Source organism: Gymnoscopelus microlampas (assembly GCF_963454915.1).
Source record: "Gymnoscopelus microlampas genome assembly, chromosome: 13".
Taxonomy (NCBI): domain Eukaryota; kingdom Metazoa; phylum Chordata; class Actinopteri; order Myctophiformes; family Myctophidae; genus Gymnoscopelus; species Gymnoscopelus microlampas.
The window spans coordinates 47,803,025-47,815,784 of NC_139950.1; positions in this window are offsets into that span (position 1 = coordinate 47,803,025).

Consider the following 12,760-nt stretch of genomic DNA (forward strand, 5'->3'; position numbering starts at 1 on the left):
CCAGTCCACAGACATTACTGCGTGGTGCTACTAACATTGCTTCTTCCAGTCCACAGACATGGTTGCGTGGTGCTACTAACATTGCTTCTTCCATTCCACAGACATGGTTGCGTGGTGCTACTAACATTGCTTCTTCCAGTCCACAGACATGGTTGCGTGGTGCCAATAACATTGCTTCTTCCAGTCCACAGACATGGTTGCGTGGTGCTACTAACATTGCTTCCTTCAGTCCACAGACATTGCTGCGTGGTGCCACTAACATTGCTTCCTCCAGTCCACAGACATTGCTGCGTGGTGCTACTAACATTGCTTCCTCCAGTCCACAGACATTGCTGCGTGGTGCTACTAACATTGCTTCCTCCAGTCCACAGATATGGTTGCGTGGTGCTACTAACATTGCTTCCTCCAGTCCACAGACATTGCTGCGTGGTGCTACTAACATTGCTTCCTCCAGTCCACAGACATGGTTGCGTGGTGCCACTAACATTGCTTCCTCCAGTCCACAGACATGGTTGCGTGGTGCCACTAACATTGCTTCTTCCAGTCCACAGACATGGTTGCGTGGTGTTACTAACATTGCTTCCTCCAGTCCACAGACATGGTTGCGTGGTGCTACTAACATTGCTTCCTCCAGTCCACAGACATGGTTGCGTGGTGCTACTAACATTGCTTCCTCCAGTCCACAGACATGGTTGCGTGGTGCTACTAACATTGCTTCCTCCAGTCCACAGGCATTACTGCGTGGTGCTACTAACATTGCTTCCTCCAGTCCACAGACATTGCTGCGTGGTGCCACTAACATTGCTTCCTCCAGTCCACAGACATTGCTGCGTGGTGCTACTAACATTGCTTCCTCCAGTCCACAGACATTACTGCATGGTGCCACTAACATTGCTTCCTCCAGTCCACAGACATTACTGCGTGGTGCCACTAACATTGCTTCCTCCAGTCCACAGACATTACTGCGTGGTGCTACTAACATTGCTTCCTCCAGTCCACAGACATGGTTGCGTGGTGCTACTAACATTGCTTCCTCCAATCCACAGACATGGTTGCGTGGTGCTACTAACATTGCTTCCTCCAGTCCACAGATATGGTTGCGTGGTGCTACTAACATTGCTTCCTCCAGTCCACAGACATGGTTGCGTGGTGCTACTAACATTGCTTCCTCCAGTCCACAGACATGGTTGCGTGGTGCCACTAACATTGCTTCTTCCAGTCCACAGACATGGTTGCGTGGTGCTACTAACATTGCTTCCTCCAGTCCACAGACATGGTTACGTGGTGCTACTAACATTGCTTCTTCCAGTCCACAGACATGGTTGCGTGGTGCTACTAACATTGCTTCCTTCAGTCCACAGACATTGCTGCGTGGTGCCACTAACATTGATGTCCACAGACATGGTTGCGTGGTGCTACTAACATTGCTTCCTCCAGTCCACAGACATTGCTGCGTGGTGCTACTAACATTGCTTCTTCCAGTCCACAGACATGGTTGCGTGGTGCTACTAACATTGCTTCCTCCAGTCCACAGACATTGCTGCGTGGTGCTACTAACATTGCTTCCTTCAGTCCACAGACATTGCTGCGTGGTGCTACTAACATTGCTTCCTCCAGTCCACAGACATTGCTGCGTGGTGCCACTAACATTGCTTCTTCCAGTCCACAGACATGGTTGCGTGGTGCTACTAACATTGCTTTCTCCAGTCCACAGACATGGTTGCGTGGTGCTACTAACATTGCTTCCTCCAGTCCACAGACATGGTTGCGTGGTGCTACTAACATTGCTTCTTCCAGTCCACAGACATGGTTGCGTGGTGCCACTAACATTGCTTCCTCCAGTCCACAGACATGGTTGTGTGGTGCTACTAACATTGCTTCCTCCAGTCCACAGACATGGTTGCGTGGTGCTACTAACATTGCTTCCTCCAGTCCACAGACATTACTGCGTGGTGCTACTAACATTGCTTCTTCCAGTCCACAGACATGGTTGCGTGGTGCTACTAACATTGCTTCTTCCAGTCCACAGACATTGCTGCGTGGTGCCACTAACATTGCTTCCTCCAGTCCACAGACATTACTGCGTGGTGCTACTAACATTGCTTCTTCCAGTCCACAGACATGGTTGCGTGGTGCTACTAACATTGCTTCTTCCAGTCCACAGACATGGTTGCGTGGTGCTACTAACATTGCTTCTTCCAGTCCACAGACATGGTTGCGTGATGCCAATAACATTGCTTCTTCCAGTCCACAGACATGGTTGCGTGGTGCTACTAACATTGCTTCCTTCAGTCCACAGACATTGCTGCGTGGTGCTACTAACATTGCTTCCTCCAGTCCACAGATATGGTTGCGTGGTGCTACTAACATTGCTTCCTCCAGTCCACAGACATTGCTGCGTGGTGCTACTAACATTGCTTCCTCCAGTCCACAGACATGGTTGCGTGGTGCCACTAACATTGCTTCCTCCAGTCCACAGACATGGTTGCGTGGTGCCACTAACATTGCTTCTTCCAGTCCACAGACATGGTTGCGTGGTGTTACTAACATTGCTTCCTCCAGTCCACAGACATGGTTGCGTGGTGCTACTAACATTGCTTCCTCCAGTCCACAGACATGGTTGCGTGGTGCTACTAACATTGCTTCCTCCAGTCCACAGACATGGTTGCGTGGTGCTACTAACATTGCTTCCTCCAGTCCACAGGCATTACTGCGTGGTGCTACTAACATTGCTTCCTCCAGTCCACAGACATTGCTGCGTGGTGCCACTAACATTGCTTCCTCCAGTCCACAGACATTGCTGCGTGGTGCTACTAACATTGCTTCCTCCAGTCCACAGACATTACTGCGTGGTGCTACTAACATTGCTTCTTCCAGTCCACAGACATGGTTGCGTGGTGCTACTAACATTGCTTCTTCCAGTCCACAGACATGGTTGCGTGGTGCCACTAACATTGCTTCCTCCAGTCCACAGACATGGTTGCGTGGTGCTACTAACATTGCTTCCTCCAGTCCACAGACATGGTTGCGTGGTGCTACTAACATTGCTTCTTCCAGTCCACAGACATGGTTGCGTGGTGCCACTAACATTGCTTCCCCTAGTCCACAGACATGGTTGCGTGGTGCCACTAACATTGCTTCCTCCAGTCCACAGACATGGTTGCGTGGTGCCACTAACATTGCTTCCTCCAGTCCACAGACATTGCTGCGTGGTGCCACTAACATTGCTTCCTCCAGTCCACAGACATGGTTGCGTGGTGCCACTAACATTGCTTCCTCCAGTCCACAGACATGGTTGCGTGGTGCCACTAACATTGCTTCCTCCAGTCCACAGACATTGCTGCGTGGTGCTACTAACATTGCTTCCTTCAGTCCACAGACATTGCTGCGTGGTGCTACTAACATTGCTTCCTTCAGTCCACAGACATTGCTGCGTGGTGCTACTAACATTGCTTCCTTCAGTCCACAGACATTGCTGCGTGGTGCCACTAACATTGCTTCCTCCAGTCCACAGACATTGCTGCGTGGTGCTACTAACATTGCTTCCTTCAGTCCACAGACATTGCTGCATGGTGCCACTAACATTGCTTCCTCCAGTCCACAGACATTGCTGCGTGGTGCTACTAACATTGCTTCCTCCAGTCCACAGACATTGCTGCGTGGTGCTGCTAACATTGCTTCCTCCAGTCCACAGATATGGTTGCGTGGTGCTACTAACATTGCTTCCTCCAGTCCACAGACATTGCTGCGTGGTGCTACTAACATTGCTTCCTCCAGTCCACAGACATGGTTGCGTGGTGCCACTAACATTGCTTCCTCCAGTCCACAGACATGGTTGCGTGGTGCCACTAACATTGCTTCTTCCAGTCCACAGACATGGTTGCGTGGTGCTACTAACATTGCTTCCTCCAGTCCACAGACATGGTTGCGTGGTGCTACTAACATTGCTTCTTCCAGTCCACAGACATGGTTGCGTGGTGCCACTAACATTGCTTCCTCCAGTCCATAGACATGGTTGCGTGGTGCTACTAACATTGCTTCCTCCAGTCCACAGACATTACTGCGTGGTGCTACTAACATTGCTTCCTCCAGTCCACAGACATGGTTGCGTGGTGCTATTAACATTGCTTCCTCCAATCCACAGACATGGTTGCCCGGTGCTACTAACATTGCTTCCTCCAGTCCACAGACATGGTTGCGTGGTGCCACTAACATTGCTTCCTCCAGTCCACAGACATGGTTGCGTGGTGCCACTAACATTGCTTCTTCCAGTCCACAGACATGGTTGCGTGGTGCTACTAACATTGCTTCCTCCAGTCCACAGACATGGTTGCGTGGTGCTACTAACATTGCTTCTTCCAGTCCACAGACATGGTTGCGTGGTGCCACTAACATTGCTTCCCCTAGTCCACAGACATGGTTGCGTGGTGCCACTAACATTGCTTCCTCCAGTCCACAGACATGGTTGCGTGGTGCCACTAACATTGCTTCCTCCAGTCCACAGACATTGCTGCGTGGTGCCACTAACATTGCTTCCTCCAGTCCACAGACATTGCTGCGTGGTGCCACTAACATTGCTTCCTCCAGTCCACAGACATTACTGCGTGGTGCTACTAACATTGCTTCCTTCAGTCCACAGACATTGCTGCGTGGTGCTACTAACATTGCTTCCTCCAGTCCACAGACATTGCTGCGTGGTGCTACTAACATTGCTTCCTTCAGTCCACAGACATTGCTGCGTGGTGCTACTAACATTGCTTCCTCCAGTCCACAGACATTGCTGCGTGGTGCCACTAACATTGCTTCCTCCAGTCCACAGACATGGTTGCGTGGTGCTACTAACATTGCTTTCTCCAGTCCACAGACATGGTTAAGTGGTGCTACTAACATTGCTTCCTCCAGTCCACAGACATGGTTGCGTGGTGCTACTAACATTGCTTCTTCCAGTCCACAGACATGGTTGCGTGGTGCCACTAACATTGCTTCCTCCAGTCCACAGACATGGTTGTGTGGTGCTACTAACATTGCTTCCTCCAGTCCACAGACATGGTTGCGTGGTGCTACTAACATTGCTTCCTCCAGTCCACAGACATTACTGCGTGGTGCTACTAACATTGCTTCTTCCAGTCCACAGACATGGTTGCGTGGTGCTACTAACATTGCTTCTTCCAGTCCACAGACATTGCTGCGTGGTGCCACTAACATTGCTTCCTCCAGTCCACAGACATTACTGCGTGGTGCTACTAACATTGCTTCTTCCAGTCCACAGACATGGTTGCGTGGTGCTACTAACATTGCTTCTTCCATTCCACAGACATGGTTGCGTGGTGCTACTAACATTGCTTCTTCCAGTCCACAGACATGGTTGCGTGGTGCCAATAACATTGCTTCTTCCAGTCCACAGACATGGTTGCGTGGTGCTACTAACATTGCTTCCTTCAGTCCACAGACATTGCTGCGTGGTGCCACTAACATTGCTTCCTCCAGTCCACAGACATTGCTGCGTGGTGCTACTAACATTGCTTCCTCCAGTCCACAGACATTGCTGCGTGGTGCTACTAACATTGCTTCCTCCAGTCCACAGATATGGTTGCGTGGTGCTACTAACATTGCTTCCTCCAGTCCACAGACATTGCTGCGTGGTGCTACTAACATTGCTTCCTCCAGTCCACAGACATGGTTGCGTGGTGCCACTAACATTGCTTCCTCCAGTCCACAGACATGGTTGCGTGGTGCCACTAACATTGCTTCTTCCAGTCCACAGACATGGTTGCGTGGTGTTACTAACATTGCTTCCTCCAGTCCACAGACATGGTTGCGTGGTGCTACTAACATTGCTTCCTCCAGTCCACAGACATGGTTGCGTGGTGCTACTAACATTGCTTCCTCCAGTCCACAGACATGGTTGCGTGGTGCTACTAACATTGCTTCCTCCAGTCCACAGGCATTACTGCGTGGTGCTACTAACATTGCTTCCTCCAGTCCACAGACATTGCTGCGTGGTGCCACTAACATTGCTTCCTCCAGTCCACAGACATTACTGCGTGGTGCTACTAACATTGCTTCCTCCAGTCCACAGACATTACTGCATGGTGCCACTAACATTGCTTCCTCCAGTCCACAGACATTACTGCGTGGTGCCACTAACATTGCTTCCTCCAGTCCACAGACATTACTGCGTGGTGCTACTAACATTGCTTCCTCCAGTCCACAGACATGGTTGCGTGGTGCTACTAACATTGCTTCCTCCAATCCACAGACATGGTTGCGTGGTGCTACTAACATTGCTTCCTCCAGTCCACAGATATGGTTGCGTGGTGCTACTAACATTGCTTCCTCCAGTCCACAGACATGGTTGCGTGGTGCTACTAACATTGCTTCCTCCAGTCCACAGACATGGTTGCGTGGTGCCACTAACATTGCTTCTTCCAGTCCACAGACATGGTTGCGTGGTGCTACTAACATTGCTTCCTCCAGTCCACAGACATGGTTACGTGGTGCTACTAACATTGCTTCTTCCAGTCCACAGACATGGTTGCGTGGTGCTACTAACATTGCTTCCTTCAGTCCACAGACATTGCTGCGTGGTGCCACTAACATTGATTCTTCCAGTCCACAGACATGGTTGCGTGGTGCTACTAACATTGCTTCCTCCAGTCCACAGACATTGCTGCGTGGTGCTACTAACATTGCTTCTTCCAGTCCACAGACATGGTTGCGTGGTGCTACTAACATTGCTTCCTCCAGTCCACAGACATTACTGCGTGGTGCTACTAACATTGCTTCCTTCAGTCCACAGACATTGCTGCGTGGTGCTACTAACATTGCTTCCTCCAGTCCACAGACATTGCTGCGTGGTGCTACTAACATTGCTTCCTTCAGTCCACAGACATTGCTGCGTGGTGCTACTAACATTGCTTCCTCCAGTCCACAGACATTGCTGCGTGGTGCCACTAACATTGCTTCTTCCAGTCCACAGACATGGTTGCGTGGTGCTACTAACATTGCTTTCTCCAGTCCACAGACATGGTTGCGTGGTGCTACTAACATTGCTTCCTCCAGTCCACAGACATGGTTGCGTGGTGCTACTAACATTGCTTCTTCCAGTCCACAGACATGGTTGCGTGGTGCCACTAACATTGCTTCCTCCAGTCCACAGACATGGTTGTGTGGTGCTACTAACATTGCTTCCTCCAGTCCACAGACATGGTTGCGTGGTGCTACTAACATTGCTTCCTCCAGTCCACAGACATTACTGCGTGGTGCTACTAACATTGCTTCTTCCAGTCCACAGACATGGTTGCGTGGTGCTACTAACATTGCTTCTTCCAGTCCACAGACATTGCTGCGTGGTGCCACTAACATTGCTTCCTCCAGTCCACAGACATTACTGCGTGGTGCTACTAACATTGCTTCTTCCAGTCCACAGACATGGTTGCGTGGTGCTACTAACATTGCTTCTTCCAGTCCACAGACATGGTTGCGTGGTGCTACTAACATTGCTTCTTCCAGTCCACAGACATGGTTGCGTGATGCCAATAACATTGCTTCTTCCAGTCCACAGACATGGTTGCGTGGTGCTACTAACATTGCTTCCTTCAGTCCACAGACATTGCTGCGTGGTGCTACTAACATTGCTTCCTCCAGTCCACAGATATGGTTGCGTGGTGCTACTAACATTGCTTCCTCCAGTCCACAGACATTGCTGCGTGGTGCTACTAACATTGCTTCCTCCAGTCCACAGACATGGTTGCGTGGTGCCACTAACATTGCTTCCTCCAGTCCACAGACATGGTTGCGTGGTGCCACTAACATTGCTTCTTCCAGTCCACAGACATGGTTGCGTGGTGTTACTAACATTGCTTCCTCCAGTCCACAGACATGGTTGCGTGGTGCTACTAACATTGCTTCCTCCAGTCCACAGACATGGTTGCGTGGTGCTACTAACATTGCTTCCTCCAGTCCACAGACATGGTTGCGTGGTGCTACTAACATTGCTTCCTCCAGTCCACAGGCATTACTGCGTGGTGCTACTAACATTGCTTCCTCCAGTCCACAGACATTGCTGCGTGGTGCCACTAACATTGCTTCCTCCAGTCCACAGACATTGCTGCGTGGTGCTACTAACATTGCTTCCTCCAGTCCACAGACATTACTGCGTGGTGCCACTAACATTGCTTCCTCCAGTCCACAGACATTACTGCGTGGTGCCACTAACATTGCTTCCTCCAGTCCACAGACATTACTGCGTGGTGCTACTAACATTGCTTCCTCCAGTCCACAGACATGGTTGCGTGGTGCTACTAACATTGCTTCCTCCAGTCCACAGACATGGTTGCGTGGTGCCACTAACATTGCTTCCTCCAGTCCACAGATATGGTTGCGTGGTGCTACTAACATTGCTTCCTCCAGTACACAGACATGGTTGCGTGATGCTACTAACATTGCTTCCTCCAGTCCACAGACATGGTTGCGTGGTGCCACTAACATTGCTTCTTCCAGTCCACAGACATGGTTGCGTGGTGCTACTAACATTGCTTCCTCCAGTCCACAGACATGGTTGCGTGGTGCTACTAACATTGCTTCTTCCAGTCCACAGACATGGTTGCGTGGTGCTACTAACATTGCTTCCTTCAGTCCACAGACATTGCTGCGTGGTGCCACTAACATTGCTTCTTCCAGTCCACAGACATGGTTGCGTGGTGCTACTAACATTGCTTCCTCCAGTCCACAGACATTGCTGCGTGGTGCTACTAACATTGCTTCTTCCAGTCCACAGACATGGTTGCGTGGTGCTACTAACATTGCTTCCTTCAGTCCACAGACATTGCTGCGTGCTGCCACTAACATTGCTTCTTCCAGTCCACAGACATGGTTGCGTGGTGCTACTAACATTGCTTCCTCCAGTCCACAGACATGGTTGCGTTGCGTGGTGCCACTAACATTGCTTCCTCCAGTCCACAGACATTGCTGCGTGGTGCTGCTAACATTGCTTCCTCCAGTCCACAGACATTACTGCGTGGTGCTACTAACATTGCTTCTTCCAGTCCACAGACATGGTTGCGTGGTGCCACTAACATTGCTTCCTCCAGTCCACAGACATTACTGCGTGGTGCTACTAACATTGCTTCCTCCAGTCCACAGACATGGTTGCGTGGTGCCACTAACATTGCTTCTTCCAGTCCACAGACATGGTTGCGTGGTGCTACTAACATTGCTTCCTCCAGTCCACAGACATGGTTGCGTGATGCTACTAACATTGCTTCCTCCAGTCCACAGACATGGTTGCGTGGTGCTACTAACATTGCTTCCTCCAGTCCACAGACATTGCTGCGTGGTGCTACTAAATATGAGTTCTATGAGTTGCTATGACTGAGTGACAAACTGTTTGCACCAACAACCTGGACATTCCCGGATCACCTGTTAACAAGGTATGTGTTCACTGTTATGATAAACATTGTGTCATTGAATGCCTTTTACTGCTACTTGTGCTGATGTATTGTGCATGTTTGGCTGATGTGGAAGTAGTAGTCACAATGTGATTCTGGTTGCAACCAGACACCAGCAAAACATCTATAGCAACAGGGTTTATAGGAGTACTTTATGTTTATTGTACTTTGAGTTCATCACATAGAAGATCCTTTAATGTTAGAACCCATAACATTGTTCTCAGACATAATGAAATGCTGTGGTGTACAATCACAAGCTATAAACACAGTCTGATGAGCAGTTGTTCCTTCACCACCATGTTCTATTGTTATGAAGGAATGTGCATAGATAGACCAGTCAAGTCCCTATAGAAACCTCATTTGCACATGAAAGACCAATTGGAAGGCCATAACGGAACTTGTAACGTTAGACCACATCATATTTGTTGTCAGATTAAATTAGATGCTGTATTGTACAATCACATGATTGTTTCTTCTCCAAACCAGGTTCTATACATGTGGTATATATTGTGTATACAGTTTAAGACGACTTCACCCTCATATATTTGGTTCACACTACTGTTCTTTTCAGACAAAATGAGGACAATGCCTGACCTTTAATGACAATAGAACACCATCCTTATGCACCACTTAGTGCATAAGGTAAGACTGAATTAGATGTGAATGATAAAGCTATAGACCAATCAATGACATAGTCTCACACCCAGCCAACAAGTAATCAGGCTAACTTGTGAAATAACACATGGTGAATTTACTGACATAGTCGTTGTCTATTTGATTTATTTTATATTCAGCTTCTCTAAATGATTCTCTCTACTAGTGTCTAATGCTAATAACAGCTACTCCACTGAGTTCTCTATAGTTCATCTAACACATTATTTACCTGGCTAATGTAAAAGGTGAACCTGTTTGCTTTGTTTTAACCCTTCCATTCTATTAGGGTCTTTTTTGACCTGTTTTCAAATTTAAATAGGTAAAAAGTACCCTTTACATTTCTTTATTGGAACGAGGTTTCATGATATCCTCAGAAATAGCCATTTTAACGCAACAACATTATTTATCATCATTTTAATTAATTCTGATGGTCTCAAAAAAAAAAAAAGTGACACTTGTGGTGTTAGGGTCCGAAATGACCCGGCAAAGAAGTGTGGCTCAATTCCCCCCCAAATTGTCAATATTCAATGTTTACATGTTTGAGAGTGAGAGAGACTTGTCCTCAATTAGCATTTGAGTAAAATAAAGTTTTAGTTCATGAAAAATAAAATACTTTTTACCTTCTATGGTATATGGGTAATTTCGGACCCTAACACCCACTAGTGTCACTATTTTTAATAATTTTTTAAGTTAAAAAATAGATTTTATTAATTTTATTTTGGAGGTGTGTTCTAATTATTATTCTTTATTATTCTATTCTAGCTAGACAACATTATAATGCATTGCCTTCATTATAGGAAATTTAAATGTAATTTAATGAAAATTAATTTAACATTTTTATAATAGAAAACGAGATATTTTGAAAGATGAAACCCTAACCCAACATAATATTTTAAAAAGTGTTTACATGGATATGAATGCATTACAAGTCAGCTATGAGGTGGGAGAAACTAATGAAAATACTTTTGTGTATTTTGGGCTGATTTAAATCACAGGTCAAATGACCCGCTAACACCACAAGTGGATGCAGTTTTCTAACACAATGCAAGGGTTAATATATAATATTTAATCCAGGTCCTTCTCTTCAGGAAAAAATAAGTCCTCACTTCATAAATGTTGTTGTAAAAGGGATGAGTAGCATTTTTATGTAGTTTTTCAATTGAGACACATTCTTGGTTGGTATTATTTATTAGGTCTTACTTAGCCTATATGTCTAATGTAGTGTTGACATGGTGAAGTGTAATGTGAATGTATATCAGGATGTTGGATTTGTCTTTATGTTGTTTGTCTTTAATGCTCAAGAATATGCACATCAAATCAGATCCATCACAATACTAGCAATTTACATGGTTAATACAATAGGTGAGCCTATAGCCTTTGTTATATATATGTAAAATTGCATTCAATTATTGGTCTTCTCTATTTCTCTCCTAAATGGAAAATCCCAGTTCCTGATTGTATGTTGTTGTGAAAGGGATGAGTAGCAACATGTTTGCCTTATTTTCAGTTATTGCAATGAGGTTTATTTTCCCTCAATTAATAAACTTAGTATTCTTTTTTTCAGTGTATTAATAATATGTATGTATAATTTCCTACTTAAGTCTACATAACTTTGTGTTTTTTGTTTCAATTGTATTTTGTATCAATGTTCACACTTGATAATGCATTTAAAGTAGTGTTGAAGGGAATACTGAACCTAAAGAGTGAGTTAGGTTGTGATTGGTGGAGAGATGGTTCTATTGTTCTCCTCGTTGGCCAATCATTCAAGCAGTTAGTGGTTACACCTCAGGCTCTCTAGTATAAGAAGAGTGTGTAGTTGTCATGTCTTCACAAATCCTCCAGGATATCAATCGTTTCAACCAGAACTGACTGTGGACTCCAGACTTCAGGTGAAGATGAACTCTCTCCACCCCACCAGGAACAATTCTGCTGAACAGGAGGAACCCAAAGACCAGCAAGACCTCAGTAAATTACTTGTTTTCACTACTTGATTTCTCTTCCTTTTCTATAATTTCTTCCTCAAGTTTGACAATTGATTTTCAAAGAACATCCTCTTTTTTATCCTTAATCCTGCACCTTGTGTTTGGTTTTAAACTTTAGAACCCTAGTGCTCTTAGCTACTTAGTTACTAAGTCACCTTTTACTAATGCTATCATTGTTGTCATGTCCAGAATAAAAACAAAACAAATAAATGACATTGCCATTGGACTAAAAATTAACAAAGATTTGTGTTGGAAATATAAATAACTATATACTATCTTCCCTTTGTCTTTGTTTTCAGTGTTGCATCATCAGTCTGGCTTCCCTGCCTTACCAGCTGTAAATACACTGAAAAGAAGCTTGGTTAAAGGAGAATTCCTGTCATTTTAAGTGTTATGTTTGATGTGTGTCAAATCACTTACCAACGTAGGAATGAAAATCGCGTAACTCCACAGAGCCCCCTATCGACCCCCACCGTTGTCATTATAGGAGGATATAGGATAGCCCAAATTCGCCTATTTTAACCAATGCAAAGTCTGTTTTTTTGCTTCTAGTACTCATTGTTGAGTCCCATGATAATGTAACAGGCGCTAAAACTCCCGACAAGCTAACGGCTAATAACAGAACGAGCTAATGCTGGTTGCTGGTTTCTCTCCCGACCTGGCAACCTGGGGCTG